We start from the raw sequence: 19,260 nt of genomic DNA on the forward strand, positions 1-19,260 counted from the left end.
TTACCTTTTTAAAACTCCGAAAATTTTCCAAACCTACTCGTATTATCAATAACTTACTCCTATTATTTTGTAAATAAACCAAAATACCTTTTTATTAATTTCTTTATTTTTTTCTTAATTAATACGAAAATAACTCCCAAAAAATACGGAGTATTACAGGCTTCCCCCTTAAAAGAAGTTTCGTCCCGAAACTTTGAGGTATCCCGTCTTAACGATAATCTTTTGCACTTCTAAGTCCCAAATTTCACAAGCGTTTTCTAACGTTCGCACAACAGATAAGCAGATAAGCAGTAATTACACATAACTAACATATAACTAACATAATTAACATACTTTAGGGTGAAAGCGCGAAATTCTATCGCATTCTTCCCCCCTTAAAAGAAAAGTTACGTCCCCGTAACTCGCGTACCTCTTGGAAAAGCTCAGGGTACTTCAGACGTATTGCATCTTCGGCTTCCCATGTGGCTTCCTCGATAGTTTGATTTCTCCACAACACTTTGACAATTTTGACGTCCTTATTCCTCGTACTCCGCACTTTGCGGTCTAGGATCTGGACAGGTTTCTCCTCATAGGACAAAGTTTCGTCTATCTCGACGTTGTCAGGTTTAAGGACATGTGACGCATCAGGTACGTATCTCCGGAGTTGGGATACGTGAAACACGTTATGGACCATTTCTAAGTCGTTGGGTAAATCCAGGCGATAAGCAACTTTCCCTACCCTCGCCAGTATCTCATAGGGTCCTATGAACTTAGGGCTTAGCTTCCCCTTTTTCCCGAATTGCATCACTCCTTTCATTGGGGACACCTTAAGCAATACTTTTTCCCCAACTTCGTAATTTTCATCCCTTCGTTTTTGGTCCGCAAAGGATTTCTGCTTGTCCTGTGCAGCCTTAATCTTTTCTTGGATGACTCGCACTTGATCCACTGTCTCCTGAATCATCTCAGGTCCTAACACCACTGTCTCGCTGATGTCGTTCCAACACAAAGGGCTACGACACTTTCTCCCATACAATGCTTCAAATGGTGCCATCTTAATACTAGCATGGTAGCTGTTGTTGTATGAGAATTCTATGAGGTCCAAATGGTCTTCCCATGATCCTTGGTATTCTAAAGCACATGCTCGCAACATGTCCTCTAAGGTCTGAATAGTTCTTTCGGTTTGACCATCGGTAGCTGGGTGAAAGGTTGTACTCATCAATAGCTCACTACCAAATGCTTCCTGAACCATTTTCCAGAAATTCGACAGGAATCAAGAGTCTCTATCTGATACTATACTTGTGGGTACTCCATGCAATCGAGTGACATTTTTCACATAAGCCTTGGCTAAGGCTTCCATACTCCACGTATCCTTCATATGTATGAACCTTGCTGTCTTGGTTAGTCTGTCCACTATCACCCAAATGGTATTATTACCTCCCCGACTCCTAGGTAAGGCGACAACGAAGTCCATGGATATCGAATCCCATTTCCATGTCGGAATGTCTAAGGGTTGAAACTTTCCTTGAGGTCTCTTGTGTTCACTTTTGACTTTCTGGCACGTTAGGCATTTGGAAACAAACTCAGCTACTGCTCTCTTCATGCCAGGCCACCAAAACATCTTCTTGAGGTCCTTATACAACTTATCTCCCCCTGGGTGGACGGAATACGTCGTGTTATGACCCTCACTCATTATTTTCTGTTTCAACTCTTCACACTTTTGTTGCACGCACCACCTACCCTTATATCGTACGCTTCCATCCTCATGGATCGCAAACCCCTCTGCTTTGCGCTCCTTAAGCTTTGCTTTGACTCGCTTAAGCTTCACATCCCCAGGTTGACTTGCTCTTATCTCGTCTAGGAAGTTGGGTTCGATAGTTAGGGCACTCAGCAATCTTTCTACCTCCCCTTCATGAACAACTTCTATCTGAAGTCTAGAAAATTCCTCATAGAGTTTGTCGGCAACGACTAACGTATTCAGGCGATGGCTAGACTTGCGACTTAACGCATCAGCAACGACGTTGGCTTTACCCTCATGGTACTGGATGTCTAAGTCATAGTCCTTGATGAGCTCTAACCATCTGCGTTGTCTCATGTTCAGGTCTTTCTGGATGAAGATGTATTTAAGGCTTTTGTGATCAGTGAAGATACGGCAGGTTACCCCGTAGAGGTAGTGTCTCCAGATTTTTGAGTGCAAATACTATGGCGGCCAATTCTAGGTCATGTGTTGGGTAATTGACTTCATATGGCTTCAACTGTCGGGACGCATAAGCTATGACTGTAATAGCCCTTGTTTTTAAGAGCGTTTATTTAAACGTTAAATATAATTATTAAGTTAATTATGTTTCGAAAATTCTTATTTTATTTGAGATGTGGAATTTGAATTATTTTGTCGTGCTGTAATGTATTTATTTATTTAATTATATGAGATTATTTTTATTATTATTATTTTTATTAAAATTATTTTGGGTCTTATGTGCGATTAAATTGTGTGGTATTTAGTCAAATAGGAAGTCAAAGTCAATTTGCCCTTGAACTCCTATACCTTCTGTCGGTTTGTTTGGATAAGAACCATAAAAACCCCAAATCTATTAACTAAACCCCATTTCCCTGTTCTTTTGCTCGATAAAACCGCAACCCCAATTGATGAAGACATGAAACCCCAAATCCCCATATTCTCAATCTCTCTTTCCTCTGTTCGCCCGGCATCTTATGGTCACCGGAGCCGCACTCCTCCTCGCCGGTGTTCTTGCTGTGTGTGCGGTGCTGCTCGCGAGCCACCGCAACGCTGTTGTCGGTTTTCGTGACCGTATCCACCGAACACCACCGCTCCCGTCGCTGCTGTTGTTGGGGCCCGATGTTTCTCTCTCCTCCCTCGAAACTCTATCTCCTCTGTTCGGTTTTTCCCTCCCCTGCTCGCGTAGCTGTTGTCGGTTGATTGTTGCTGCCGTTGTTGTTTGTCGCCGCTGTTATTGTGGCGGCGTTAGGTGCCGTGTTGCTGCTGCACTCCTGCCGTCGTGGCGCTGGTGGTTGAGTTCCCCCCCCCCTTCTTGACGGTACTAATCCTTTTAACCTCTATATATCATTGGGTTGATCCTATTTATAGTTTAGAATACAATTCGATTAATGATTATGTATTGATGGTTGAGTGTGAGAATGACTGTTGTTGAATTGTTTATTGGTTTTTGAAATACTTGGTGATGTTTGTGTTGGTTGGCTTGTGAAATTCATGGATTTAGGATGGTTGGTTATATAGTATGATTATAGTGATGTTAAATCAATCATTGTGAATTGAAGGTTCAATATGAAAGTGTTGTCTTTGTTCATTCATGGTAAATGCTTGTTCGTTGTGATTGGAAGCCCAAATTGAGGTAAGTCTTAGAGATGAGTGATCATCTTAAGTGTGGTTTTGATAATTTGGAGAAAGATGTCAACTTTAAGTCCTTAACTTAATTTAACGAAATCCTTAATTTAGTGGGATTAGTGGTTAACGTATAATTAATTGTAGATTGTGGCAATTTAGTTATTAATGAGTTAGTTTTATTAACTATGGATTCGATTAATGAAGTTGTGGTTAATAAAGTATTTTAATTTGATAACTATAAACGGAATAGGATAATAAAGTCGGCTTAATTGACTAGTGATTCACTAAATGTATTAGTGTGTGTGTTTAACTACATAAATCAAAGTGAGTTAAGAATTACCTTAAAGAAGTCCATTAGATAATGACATTGTTTTAATGAGATAAACTCGCTATGTATGACCATGAGTATGATCTGTACTTGTTTTTATTACTGATTATGTTAATGAGAACTCAGCTAATGGTATAACATGGATTATATTTAGTTACTTATAATTAACCTATGATCGATGAAACTTGAGTTGTGTGTTTTTGGTTAACTCTCGTTAGTTAATTGTAACTAAGACTTAGTAATATTGTTGTGGATTTTTTGACATGATTAATTACTACCAGTTGTGTTTATGTTGATAATTGGAATTGAAAAGCATATATGTATCGATTTGAAATTTGTCTTTATAAGAGTTAGACGATTATGGTTATCTACAGGGGAAATGACTAGGTTGGATACAAGTTGCTAATTACTTTAATAGTCTTGATTAGTGGAGGATGATTTTGAATGGAGTATCATTGGGATCATGAAGGAGATTATAATATTGGAATTGTTATTCGATTGGTTAAGGATTTGAGTGCAAGATAGAAATAAGTTTATTGAGGTTTATTTATGAGTCAGCTAGCTTCATATTCTCAATATATTTGTGGTAGCAAAATTAGGCTCTTGATTGAGGTAAGGTTGTGAGTTATGTTTAGTTGGTTTAGTTATATAATTTGGAATTATGATTATGAATTGGGATGCAAGTCATGTAGCTAATATCATCGAAGTTATATATATAATTAAGATTAAGGAAATTAGAATGTTGAAGGTTGATAATTCTAAATGAGAATTAGTTATGATTATGTTTCTCTAGTTCAGATTAGTCTAAGTTTGGTTATGATTATCAATTGTTTTGAGGTAGTTGTTGGAGGATGACTATGTAGACGTATATAATTCAAGATGATATGGGAAATCAAGTCATCATGCTTGGAGGTTTCACATAATTGTTATAGAGTTGATATAACCTTTATGTTCAGCTATATATTTAAATGCTCCTGTGTGTGGTATATGAATATTAGATATCATATATCGTTTATAGTAAGCCCATGATTATAGATGCATCTCTATGAGTTAGTTGTGAATTGCTATTGGATTATTATAAAAGTATTCTTTTTGTTCAGTCATTGGAGTTTTTCGAAAATACTATGTTTCTTAAAATATGATTTGGTATAATAATGAAGAAATGATTCAAATATGAGTTAAGACCAGATAAGGTCGAATATGGTATTATGTTATGTGTATTGAGGATTCAAGTATGAATCATAAAATATCTTATTTTATAAATATGAAAGTGAGGCATGAATAGGCACCCCGAGTTAGGGCGGGTAAAGTCCCTAGTTGTTGCCTTCCAGGAGGGGCTAATCCTGGCGTTATAGGACATGTCCGGGTAAGTCTTGCAAGCATAACAATAAAAGGCTGGGTGACGACCCTCACTAGTTTGGAGACAGCTGGTACTGCGTGGTACCCTCTCCACTCGCGTTCATGCCAAACGATCGGATTTTGTGAAAATATAGTAACTGAGTTGAAAGGTTGATTAAATGAGAATATAAAAACGTGTCATTGGTAAGAGTCGGCTTATTGAATTTTGTTACTATATGATTAATGAAGTATTATGGAACGTGGAATTTTGGAAATGTAATATGTATGTTCAACAAGAATATTGCTGCTAAGTATGCTATGATTGGTGTGATTGTTGAACTTATATTGATTGTGTGAGAGTCGTTTTCAAGTAAAAACCACCAAAGCATGTGTTACTCTTGTTTACGGGTTAGTACTCAGCTTTGCTGATGTGTATATGTTGTTTTGTCATTTTGTGGCCTGTCACTTGGTGGGTGGCAGTTTTCCTAAATGTTTCAGGTTGAAGCCGAAGTTAACCTTTGCAAGTTGAAGCTGATACAAGCTGGAGTAGTATTATAGTTGCTATCGAAGTGAGGACGCTTGACTTTGTAATAGTTAATTGTTTATAATCAATAGTTTTTCTACATTTAAGAGTCGCTAGTTAGTGTCCTGATTCTCTATTGGTTGTTGCTCCGCGAAAGCGTTGAGTTGTTGAGCTTTGGGATTTGGAAATATTTTATAAATTGAATTTGCAAACAGGTTTATATTATTTTTCGCTTTAGCGTTGTCCTATTTTCAAAGGAAACTCTGCCGGATTTTCTGTAGAAATTTATGGGAATAGAGTCTGAGAATCAGAGCGTAGTTATAATAGTTAATTTGTTTGAATAGAGTTGGGATTGAGTTCCACACTCTCCGATTTAGTTCGGTGAGTGTGATGGTAATAGTCCGGGTTACCTTGACTAGAGTTTCTTTCGCTGTGCTTAATCCTTTGTAAGCTGGTCGGGAAATTCGGGCTGTTACAAGTGGTATCAGAGCTTGAGTATTTTTGGATACACTATGATCTCCACATCATAGTGTAGGGGTTGAATATAGGTCTAATGAATTGACTAAAGAGTTAGGTATAAATGAATCAAGCCGTATGAGTGTTTGCGCTTACGCGTGTACTATATGAATCCATTTATTTAAATGGGTATTAGTGTGTGTATATTTGCTAATGTGTATATTATTATCTTGTTATGACTTGATTGTTCATGATATTATTTTACTTAAAAGTGTGTATTTCGAGAAAACTTGTATGATTTACTAAGTAAATGAATTTCAAACGAGATATCTGTCGATGAGATGATTGAAATCCAATGCCAACAAGTTTGCCCCTTTTGTTTTCTTTGCTCCTTAATTTCGCGAATCAAGTTGAAGTAGAGATACAAAAGATGATGGTAGAATGGAGGCTGGCCATTCATGTCTTTGGAGCTTGAGATTTTAGTTTCATGAAAATAATTATTTGTAAGTTTCGAGGACGAAACTTATTTTAAGGGTGGTAGAATATAATAGCCCTTGTTTTTAAGAGCGTTTATTTAAACGTTAAATATAATTATTAAGTTAATTATGTTTCGAAAATTCTTATTTTATTTGAGATGTGGAATTTGAATTATTTTGTCGTGCTGTAATGTATTTATTTATTTAATTATATGAGATTATTTTTATTATTATTATTTTTATTAAAATTATTTTGGGTCTTATGTGCGATTAAATTGTGTGGTATTTAGTCAAATAGGAAGTCAAAGTCAATTTGCCCTTGAACTCCTATACCTTCTGTCGGTTTGTTTGGATAAGAACCATAAAAACCCCAAATCTATTAACTAAACCCCATTTCCCTGTTCTTTTGCTCGATAAAACCGAAACCCCAATTGATGATGACATGAAACCCCAAATCCCCATATTCTCAATCTCTCTTTCCTCTGTTCGCCCGGCATCTTATGGTCACCGGAGCCGCACTCCTCCTCGCCGGTGTTCTTGCTGTGTGTGCGGTGCTGCTCGCGAGCCACCGCAACGCTGTTGTCGGTTTTCGTGACCGTATCCACCGAACACCACCGCTACCCGTCGCTGCTGTTGTTGGGGCCCGATGTTTCTCTCTCCTCCCTCGAAACTCTCTCTCCTCTGTTCGGTTTTTCCCTCCCCTGCTCGCGTAGCTGTTGTCGGTTGATTGCTGCTGCCGTTGTTGTTTGTCGCCGCTGTTATTGTGGCGGCGTTAGGTGTCGTGTTGCTGCTGCACTCCTGCCGTCGTGGCGCTGGTGGTTGAGTTCCCCCCCCCTTCTTGACGGTACTAATCCTTTTAACCTCTATATATCATTGGGTTGATCCTATTTATAGTTTAGAATACAATTCGATTAATGATTATGTATTGATGGTTGAGTGTGAGAATGACTGTTGTTGAATTGTTTCTATTGGTTTTTGAAATACTTGGTGATGTTTGTGTTGGTTGGCTTGTGAAATTCATGGATTTAGGATGGTTGGTTATATGAGTATGATTATAGTGATGTTAAATCAATCATTGTGAATTGAAGGTTCAATATGAAAGTGTTGTCTTTGTTCATTCATGGTAAATGCTTGTTCGTTGTGATTGGAAGCCCAAATTGAGGTAAGTCTTAGAGATGAGTGATCATCTTAAGTGTGGTTTTGATAATTTGGAGAAAGATGTCAACTTTAAGTCCTTAACTTAATTTAACGAAATCCTTAATTTAGTGGGATTAGTGGTTAACGTATAATTAATTGTAGATTGTGGCAATTTAGTTATTAATGAGTTAGTTTTATTAACTATGGATTCGATTAATGAAGTTGTGGTTAATAAAGTATTTTAATTTGATAACTATAAACGGAATAGGATAATAAAGTCGGCTTAATTGACTAGTGATTCACTAAAGTGTATTAGTGTGTGTGTTTAACTACATAAATCAAAGTGAGTTAAGAATTACCTTAAAGAAGTTCCACCTAGATAATGACATTGTTTTAATGAGATAAATCGCTATGTATGACCATGAGTATGATCTGTAATTGTTTTTATTACTGATTATGTTAATGAGAACTCAGCTAATGGTATAACATGGATTATATTTAGTTACTTATAATTAACCTATGATCGATGAAACTTGAGTTGTGTGTTTTTGGTTAACTCTCGTTAGTTAATTGTAACTAAGAGACTTAGTAATATTGTTGTGGGATTTTTTTGACATGATTAATTACTACCAGTTGTGTTTATGTTGATAATTGGAATTGAAAAGCATATATGTATCGATTTGAAATTTGTCTTTATAAGAGTTAGACGATTATGGTTATCTACAGGGGAAATGACTAGGTTGGATACAAGTTGCTAATTACTTTAATAGTCTTGATTAGTGGAGGATGATTTTGAATGGAGTATCATTGGGATCATGAAGGAGATTATAATATTGGAATTGTTATTCGATTGGTTAAGGATTTGAGTGCAAGATAGAAATAAGTTTATTGAGGTTTATTTATGAGTCAAGCTAGCTTCATATTCTCAATATATTTGTGGTAGCAAAATTATGTTCTTGATTGAGGTAAGGTTGTGAGTTATGTTTAGTTGAGTTAGTTATATAATTTGGAATTGTGATTATGAATTGGGATGCAAGTCAATGTAGCTAATATCATCGAAGTTATAGATACTAATTAAAAGATTAAGGAAATTAGAATGTTGAAGGTTGATAATTTCTAAATCGAGAATTAGTTATGATTATGTTCTCTAGTTCAGATTAGTCTAAGTTGGTTATGGATTATCAAAGTTGTTTTGAGGTAGTTGTTGGAGGATGACTATGTAGACGTATATAATTCAAGATGATATGGGAAATCAAGTCATCATGCTTGGAGGTTTCACATAATTGTTATAGAGTTGATATAACCTTTATGTTCAGCTATATATTTAAATGCTCCTGTGTGTGGTATATGAATATTAAATATATATCGTTTATAGTAAAGCCCATGATTATAGATGCATCTCTATGAGTTAGTTGTGAATTGCTATTGGATTATTATAAAAGTATTCTTTTTGTTCAGTCATTGGAGTTTTTCGAAAATACTATGTTTCTTAAAATATGATTTAGTACGATAATGAGGAAATGATTCAAATATGAGTTAAGACCAGATAAGGTCGAATATGGTATTATGTTATGTGTATTGAGGATTCAAGTATGAATCATAAAATATCTTATTTTATAAATATGAAAGTGAGGCATGAATAGGCACCCGAGTTAGGGCGGGTAAGTCCCTAGTTGTTGCCTTCCAGGAGGGGCTAATCCTGGCGTTATAGGACATGTCCGGGTAAGTCTTGCAAGCATAACAATAAAAGGCTGGGTGACGACCCTCACTAGTTTGGAGACAGCTGGTACTGCGTGGTACCCCTCTCCACTCGCGTTCATGCCAAACGATCGGATTTTGTGAAAATATAGTAACTGAGTTGAAAGGTTGATTAAATGAGAATATAAAAACGTGTCATTGGCAAGAGTCGTCTTATTGAATTTTGTTACTATATGATTAATGAAGTATTATGGAACGTGGAATTTTGGAAATGTAATATGTATGTTCAACAAGAATATTGCTGCTAAGTATGCTATGATTGGTGTGATTGTTGAACTTATATTGATTGTGTGAGAGTCGTTTTCAAGTAAAAACCACCAAAGCATGTGTTACTCTTGTTTACGGGTTAGTACTCAGCTTTGCTGATGTGTATATGTTGTTTTGTCATTTTTGTGGCCTGTCACTTGGTGGGTGGCAGTTTTCCTAAATGTTTCAGGTTGAAGCCGAAAGTTAACCTTTGCAAGTTGAAGCTGATACAAGCTGGAGTAGTATTATAGTTGCTATCGAAGTGAGGACGCTTGACTTTGTAATAGTTAATTGTTTATAATCTATAGTTATTTCTACATTTAAGAGTCGCTAGTTAGTGTTCCTGATTCTCTATTGGTTGTTGCTCCGCGAAAGCGTTGAGATTGTTGAGCTTTGGGATTTGGAAATATTTTATAATTGAATTTGCAAACAGGTTTATATTATTTTCGCTTTAGCGTTGTCCTATTTTCAAAGGAAACTCTGCCGGATTTTCTGTAGAAATTTATGGGAATAGAGTCTGAGAATCAGAGCGTAGTTATAATAGTTAATTGTTTGAATAGAGTTGGGATTGAGTTCCACACTCTCCGATTTAGTTCGGTGAGTGTGATGGTAATAGTCCGGGTTACCTTGACTAGAGTTTCTTTCGCTGTGCTTAATCCTTTGTAAGCTGGTCGGGAAATTCGGGCTGTTACAAGTGGTATCAGAGCTTGAGTAGTTTTTGGATACACTATGATCTCCACATCATAGTGTAGGGGTTGAATATAGGTCTAATGAATTGACTAAAGAGTTAGGTATAAATGAATCAAGCCGTATGAGTGTTTGCGCTTACGCGTGTACTATATGAATCCATTTATTTAAATGGGTATTACGTGTGTGTATATTTGCTAATGTGTATATTATTATCTTGTTATGACTTGATTGTTCATGATATTATTTTACTTAAAAGTGTGTATTTCGAGAAAACTTGTATGATTTACTAAGTAAATGAATTTCAAACGAGATCTCTGTCGATGAGATGATTGAAATCCAATGCCAACAAGTTTGCCCCTTTTGTTTTCTTTGCTCCTTGATTTCGCGAATCAAGTTGAAGTAGAGATACAAAAGATGATGGTAGAATGGAGGCTGGCCATTCATGTCTTTGGAGCTTGAGATTTTAGTTTCATGAAAATAATTATTTGTAAGTTTCGAGGACGAAACTTATTTTAAGGGTGGTAGAATGTAATAGCCCTTGTTTTTAAGAGCGTTTATTTAAACGTTAAATATAATTATTAAGTTAATCATGTTTCGAAAATTCTTATTTTATTTGAGATGTGGAATTTGAATTATTTTGTCGTGCTGTATATTTATTTATTTAATTATATGAGATTATTTTTATTATTATTATTTTTATTAAAATTATTTTGGGTCTTATGTGCGATTAAATTGTGTGGTATTTAGTCAAATAGGAAGTCAAAGTCAATTTGCCCTTGAACTCCTATACCTTCTGTCGGTTTGTTTGGATAAGAACCATAAAAACCCAAATCTATTAACTAAACCCCATTTCCCTGTTCTTTTGCTCGATAAAACCGAAACCCCAATTGATGAAGACATGAAACCCCAAATCCCCATATTCTCAATCTCTCTTTCCTCTGTTGCCCGGCATCTTATGGTCACCGGAGCCGCGCTCCTCCTCGCCGGTGTTCTTGCTGTGTGTGCGGTGCTGCTCGCGAGCCACCGCAAGCGTTGTCGTTTTCGTGACCGTATCCACCGAACACCACCGCTACCCGTCGCTGCTGTTGTTGGGGCCGATGTTTCTCTCTCCTCCCTCGAAACTCTATCTCCTCTGTTCGGTTTTTCCCTCCCCTGCTCGCGTAGCTGTTGTCGGTTGATTGCTGCTGCCGTTGTTGTTTGTCGCCGCTGTTATTGTGGCGGCGTTAGGTGCCGTGTTGCTGCTGCACTCCTGCCGTCGTGGCGCTGGTGGTTGAGTTCCCCCCCCTTCTTGACGGTACTAATCCTTTTAACCTCTATATATCATTGGGTTGATCCTATTTATAGTTTAGAATACAATTCGATTAATGATTATGTATTGATGGTTGAGTGTGAGAATGACTGTTGTTGAATTGTTTCTATTGGTTTTTGAAATACTTGGTGATGTTTGTGTTGGTTGGCTTGTGAAATTCATGGATTTAGGATGGTTGGTTATATGAGTATGATTATAGTGATGTTAAATCAATCATTGTGAATTGAAGGTTCAATATGAAAGTGTTGTCTTTGTTCATTCATGGTAAATGCTTGTTCGTTGTGATTGGAAGCCCAAATTGAGGTAAGTCTTAGAGATGAGTGATCATCTTAAGTGTGGTTTTGATAATTTGGAGAAAGATGTCAACTTTAAGTCCTTAACTTAATTTAACGAAATCCTTAATTTAGTGGGATTAGTGGTTAACGTATAATTAATTGTAGATTGTGGCAATTTAGTTATTAATGAGTTAGTTTTATTAACTATGGATTCGATTAATGAAGTTGTGGTTAATAAAGTATTTTAATTTGATAACTATAAACGGAATAGGATAATAAAGTCGGCTTAATTGACTAGTGATTCACTAAAGTGTATTAGTGTGTGTGTTTAACTACATAAATCAAAGTGAGTTAAGAATTACCTTAAAGAAGTTCCACCTAGATAATGACATTGTTTTAATGAGATAAACTCGCTATGTATGACCATGAGTATGATCTGTAATTGTTTTTATTACTGATTATGTTAATGAGAACTCAGCTAATGGTATAACATGGATTATATTTAGTTACTTATAATTAACCTATGATCGATGAAACTTGAGTTGTGTGTTTTTGGTTAACTCTCATTAGTTAATTGTAACTAAGAGACTTAGTAATATTGTTGTGGGATTTTTTTTGACATGATTAATTACTACCAGTTGTGTTTATGTTGATAATTGGAATTGAAAAGCATATATGTATCGATTTGAAATTTGTCTTTATAAGAGTTAGACGATTATGGTTATCTACAGGGGAAATGACTAGGTTGGATACAAGTTGCTAATTACTTTAATAGTCTTGATTAGTGGAGGATGATTTTGAATGGAGTATCATTGGGGATCATGAAGGAGATTATAATATTGGAATTGTTATTCGATTGGTTAAGGATTTGAGTGCAAGATAGAAATAAGTTTATTGAGGTTTATTTATGAGTCAAGCTAGCTTCATATTCTCAATATATTTGTGGTAGCAAAATTATGTTCTTGATTGAGGTAAGGTTGTGAGTTATGTTTAGTTGAGTTAGTTATATAATTTGGAATTGTGATTATGAATTGGGATGCAAGTCAATGTAGCTAATATCATCGAAGTTATAGATACTAATTAAAGATTAAGGAAATTAGAATGTTGAAGGTTGATAATTTCTAAATCGAGAATTAGTTATGATTATGTTCTCTAGTTCAGATTAGTCTAAGTTGGTTATGGATTATCAAAGTTGTTTTGAGGTAGTTGTTGGAGGATGACTATGTAGACGTATATAATTCAAGATGATATGGGAAATCAAGTCATCATGCTTGGAGGTTTCACATAATTGTTATAGAGTTGATATAACCTTTATGTTCAGCTATATATTTAAATGCTCCTGTGTGTGGTATATGAATATTAGATATCATATATCGTTTATAGTAAAGCCCATGATTATAGATGCATCTCTATGAGTTAGTTGTGAATTGCTATTGGATTATTATAAAAGTATTCTTTTTGTTCAGTCATTGGAGTTTTTCGAAAATACTATGTTTCTTAAAATATGATTTAGTACGATAATGAGGAAATGATTCAAATATGAGTTAAGACCAGATAAGGTCGAATATGGTATTATGTTATGTGTATTGAGGATTCAAGTATGAATCATAAAATATCTTATTTTATAAATATGAAAGTGAGGCATGAATAGGCACCCCGAGTTAGGGCGGGTAAAGTCCCTAGTTGTTGCCTTCCAGGAGGGGCTAATCCCTGGCGTTATAGGACATGTCCGGGTAAGTCTTGCAAGCATAAAATAAAAGGCTGGGTGACGACCCTCACTAGTTTGGAGACAGCTGGTACTGCGTGGTACCCCTCTCCACTCGCGTTCATGCCAAACGATCGGATTTTGTGAAAATATAGTAACTGAGTTGAAAGGTTGATTAAATGAGAATATAAAAACGTGTCATTGGAGGTCGTCTTATTGAATTTTGTTACTATATGATTAATGAAGTATTATGGAACGTGGAATTTTGGAAATGTAATATGTATGTTCAACAAGAATATTGCTGCTAAGTATGCTATGATTGGTGTGATTGTTGAACTATATTGATTGTGTGAGAGTCGTTTTCAAGTAAAACCACCAAAGCATGTGTTCTCTTGTTTACGGGTTAGTACTCAGCTTTGCTGATGTGTATATGTTGTTTTGTCATTTTTGTGGCCTGTCACTTGGTGGGTGGCAGTTTTCCTAAATGTTTCAGGTTGAAGCCGAAAGTTAACCTTTGCAAGTTGAAGCTGATACAAGCTGGAGTAGTATTATAGTTGCTATCGAAGTGAGGACGCTTGACTTTGTAATAGTTAATTGTTTATAATCAATAGTTATTTCTACATTTAAGAGTCGCTAGTTAGTGTTCCTGATTCTCTATTGGTTGTTGCTCCGCGAAAGCGTTGAGATTGTTGAGCTTTGGGATTTGGAAATATTTTATAAATTGAATTTGCAAACAGGTTTATATTATTTTCGCTTTAGCGTTGTCCTATTTTTAAAGGAAACTCTGCCGGATTTTCTGTAGAAATTTATGGGAATAGAGTCTGAGAATCAGAGCGTAGTTATAATAGTTAATTTATTTGAATAGAGTTGGGATTGAGTTCCACACTCTCCGATTTAGTTCGGTGAGTGTGATGGTAATAGTCCGGGTTACCTTGACTAGAGTTTCTTTCGCTGTGCTTAATCCTTTGTAAGCTGGTCGGGAAATTCGGGCTGTTACAATGACCTTCCCGTTTTGCATCAGAACACAACCCAACCCATTTTTGGACGCATCACTATACACATCATATCCCTCGTTCCCGTTAGGCAAGGTTAGGACAGGGGCTGATGTTAACCTCTCTTTGAGCGTTTGAAAGGCCTTCTCACTGTCCTCGTTCCAGGTAAACCTACAATCCTTCTTCAACAGGTTGGTCATAGGCTTTGCTATTTTGGAAAAGTCTTTCACAAATCTCCTATAGTAACCGGCTAAACCCAAGAAACTTCTGATATCCGTGACATTCTTTGGGGTAGGCCACTCATTCACGGCTTTGATCATCGCAGGATCTACAGATACACCCTCCTTGGAGACAAAATGACCCAAAAATGACACCCTTTCCAACTAAAATTCACATTTCGAAAACTTCGCATAGAGTTGGTTGTCCTTGAGTGCCTGTAAAATGACTCTCAAGTGATCCTCATGTTCCTCCTTGTTCTTAGAATAGATCAGGATATCGTCTATGAATACCACGACGAATTTGTCGAGGTAGGGTCGGAAAATTCTATTCATAAGGTCCATGAAAACTGCAGTGCATTGGTTAACCCAAAAGGCATTACCGTAAACTCATAGTGGCGATATCTGGTCCGAAAGGCAGTCTTAGGTATATCATGATCAACAATCCTCAACTGATGGTACCCAGACCTTAAGTCTATTTTGGAGAACATCCCCGCAGCCTGAAGTTGGTCGAACAAGGTCATCAATCCTAGGTAATGGGTACTTGTTTTTCACAGTGACATTGTTCAACTCCCGGTAGTCTATACATAACCTCAATACCTCCTTCTTTTCACAAAAAGACGGGTGCTCCCCATGGCGACATGCTAGGTCTAATATACCCTTTGTCTAGTAGTTCCTCTAACTGGTTCTTAACTCATTCATTTCTGCGGAGCCATTCGATATGGGGCTTTGAAATGGGTCCAGTCCCAGGTACTAGGTCAAGGTGAACTCTACATCTCTCCTTGGAGGCATACCAGGTATTTCCTCAGGAAAGACATCCTGGAACTCTCGGACTATGGGCACATCTTCAGGCCTCAACGGATCATCCTCAACTCTTCTCACTGAACACATAAATAGGGGCCAACCCTTGTCTACATAGTTCTTAAGTTGTAAAGCATTGATCACTTTAATCCCGGGTTCTCGAGGTATTCTCCTATATGACACTCTTTTTCCCGAAGGGTCCCTTAGTTCCACTTTCTGCGCATCGCAATCTATCTTAGCCATGTACTTCCCAAGCCAATCCATCCCCAGAATAATATCTAGGTTCGATAAGTTAAACTCTATCAGATCAGAAGGAAAGTATCCCTCACCTATCTTTAATGGCACTTTTAGAAATCTTTTAGAACAGTTAACAGTCTCCCCAGATGGAATGACTATAGGCATAGAAATCGACTCAGACTCGACCAATGCTAAAGTTCTAACAGTTGCATGGGCAATAAATGACAATGATGCTCCAGAATCAAATAATACTTTAACAGGAGTGGAGTTGATAGAAAATGTACCCGTGACAACATCTCTACGAGCCTCTTCTTCTCTAGCGTCATCATGTACAGCTTCCCTTTGCCCTTATCTTGGGAATTAGTTGCATTGTTCCCATTAGAGACTTGGTTGCTGGTGTTGGTCGCGGGCTTGGAATAGTTAGAATTCCCATTGTAATACTTCCCCCGTTTCCATTCCCGTTTCCATTCCCATTTCGGGGCTTGTCCCCATAATTCCCCTTCTTTTGGCCATTGGGGTTCAGTTTGTTCTTCGAATAGCATTCATAGGCTCTATGTCCCATCTTCCCGCATTCTCGACATTCGACCTTGTTACCCTCACAGTCTTTACCAGGATGGTTGTTAGGGCACTTTCTACACCTATATACACGCTCAGGTCTGCGGTTATTGGTGTTGTTATTGCGGTTGTTGTTGTTGGGATTAGAGTTGTTATTGGGTCCCTTACCAAATTTCTTTGAGGGTTCTGAGGGTTCTGGTTCCCATTATGCTTTTTCTCGAACTTCTGGCCCTCAGGGTTTGGGTTATCCTTACGTTTCTCGCCAAGCTTACCCCCTTCCTCCCTCTTCCTGATAGCATAAAGTGGGAGCTTTGCCAAACACATGGTCTAGAGAGGTGAATGTATCTCCCCCAGTCTACCCTACAGGTCAAGGGTAAGTCCTAACTCGAAACGTGAGGCTTTAGCCTCCTCAGTAGGGGCAATCTCCGGGGCAAACCTCATTAGTTCAATGAATTTTCGGTAATACTCCTCCACAGACATGGTCCCTTGCTCTAGCATCATAAACTCCTGAGCTTTCTGTTTCTTAAGATATGGAGGGTAGTATTTGTCTCTTAGGGTCTTTTTGAAGGTCTCCCACCCGAAACCAGGTTGACTCAGAAGGTTGTCCTTAGCTTGGGTCCACCAGAAATGGGCATCCCCCTGCAGATAGTAGCTAGCTAAGGGCACGGCTTTCTCATCAGGGCAGTATAGGGTGAAGAAAAGTTTGTCGAATTCTCCAACCCAGTTCTCTAACTCTTCAGGTCCCCCTTTTCCATTCAGTACAGGTGGGTTTCTACGGGCCACTTTCTCAGATAGATCCCCATCCCGGTTGTGACCTTGGGCTAAGTTGGCGGTGATTTGTACCAGGTCACGTATCGATTGCTCGATATTGAGAGAGGTTTCAGGGGCCTCCCGATCGAACCATTGCGCTGAAATTAACATAGTAGCTATTTCAGTGACTTACACATAATTTTAACTCATTCAACGAATACACATTTCATATAACATATTTGCGAACACTCTTAAGTCTGTACTGACTTGCATTACAATCATCCAAAATAAGATGCCACAATTAACAATAACAGATAACACTATGTTTTATTATTGAAAATGGGAATGTAATGTTTGTAAAGAAATACCATATATATATATAAATCAAGTAATGCTACTCCCTAATCGGCATGCAAGCCTTATTAACACTAAAATAAACAAATGAATAAAACGACCAAAATAAAACAAAAGTCCTAATCCTACATATATGATCAAAGAACTACGGACTAAGGCGGCGAGCTTCATCCTCTGATTCAGAATCCTCTATCCCCTCATTAATGTCAATCTCTTCTGCATCAGGCTCGTCGTCCTCAAGAGTATATCCTCCAGTAGGGGTCCTTGGTCTTCCTCGGGGTCTTCTTCCTCGATGGGACCCTCTTCCTCAATGGGATCCTCTTCCTCAATGGGATCCTCCTCCTCAATGGGATCCTCCTCCTCAATGGATCCCTTCCTGAACAGGATTCTCTTCCTCAACAGGATCTTCATTCTCAGCAGGGTCTTCTTCCTCAAATGGTATATCCTTTAGTGGGGGTGGCTCGTCATCATCATCCCCCCCTCTAACCCTGGTGCAAGCTAAACCCCGTCCAACACTATAATGAAGGTCCTATTGTTTCTCTCATCATCCGAGACGTAAGTGACTGTCCTAAGATTTTGAAAGTCATCGGCTATTAACTCGTCCTCAAATGGTTGGTATCTTGGCCTCTTTACCACAGGTGCCAATGGTGGTTCAGGTATGACCCCTGGGTTCTCAGAACTCCCATCTACGGTCCTATTGCCCGAACTTTCCCTATCAGATGAAGTAGAAGGTTTTGACCCCTCGTTTCACGAACCCTCCACTCATTCTCGCAGTATTTAAGGTCAGTGAGGAAGTGTTTTTCAGAAGGAAGGTTTTGGTATCCATAGGTATGCTTATTCCTATTGAAATACCCCTTTATAGTCCACATATCTTCATACCTACGATGAACGAATCTATATGGCTCTATGTCTGGAACATATCGAAGCATGAAGTGTATCCTAGAGCCCTCATATCGTAACCACTACTCCCCTTGCATAATTCTATAATCCATAGCAGACTTCATCTCAAAAAAACCAAACATCCCAGTCCTCCCCTACTTGTTTCATCAAATAATCTTTACAACCTATGTCGTGAACCATCTGCAAAAATAAAAAAAAATAGTATAAGTTTTGTGTATATAATAGGGTTCAAAACATATGTTATAGATATACATGTTAAGGAGGTAAAATGCTCATTTTAACTTTGAAATCCACAAGTGAGATCAAGATCATTTCGATCAATAAAATAGTTTTATACTAAAATAAGTTTTGAGTCTAACATACATTTAGACCTATCCTTGTACACTCTCTTAATCTAGTCACATTTGAAGATTTCAGAATCTTTCACAATTTCAATTACACAAAGAGCACATACAATTCAAGATACGAACAGAATTGCAATGAAATCATTCTTATGACTTAATGCACATGACATGATCTATATGCTCCTATCCCGTACTACCCGTTTTGAAATCGTTTTAGAAACGTCTTTGAAAATAGGAGCTTCTGGCTCTGATACCAGTTTTGTAACACCACCAAAATCCATACACGTCTAATGCTACGTCGCATCGACTTTGGGAGTGTTACCGCCGCGATGGAACGCAAGGCATAATTAGAAATACGGTAACTCAAATTCATTGTCTCAAAACCAAATTGCAGCGGAATAGAAAAAGTAAATACAACTCGGAATCATAGATGACCCCTTTTTATTCAAATCAAACCATTTAACAACGTTCATAAATTCAGTGTACTCAATCCAAATGTTTAACTTCAAAACTACAGACTAGCCCCCGTAT

The sequence above is a fragment of the Beta vulgaris genome, chromosome 5, assembly GCF_026745355.1.
Source record: "Beta vulgaris subsp. vulgaris cultivar EL10 chromosome 5, EL10.2, whole genome shotgun sequence".
In the NCBI taxonomy this organism is placed as follows: Eukaryota; Viridiplantae; Streptophyta; class Magnoliopsida; order Caryophyllales; family Amaranthaceae; genus Beta; species Beta vulgaris.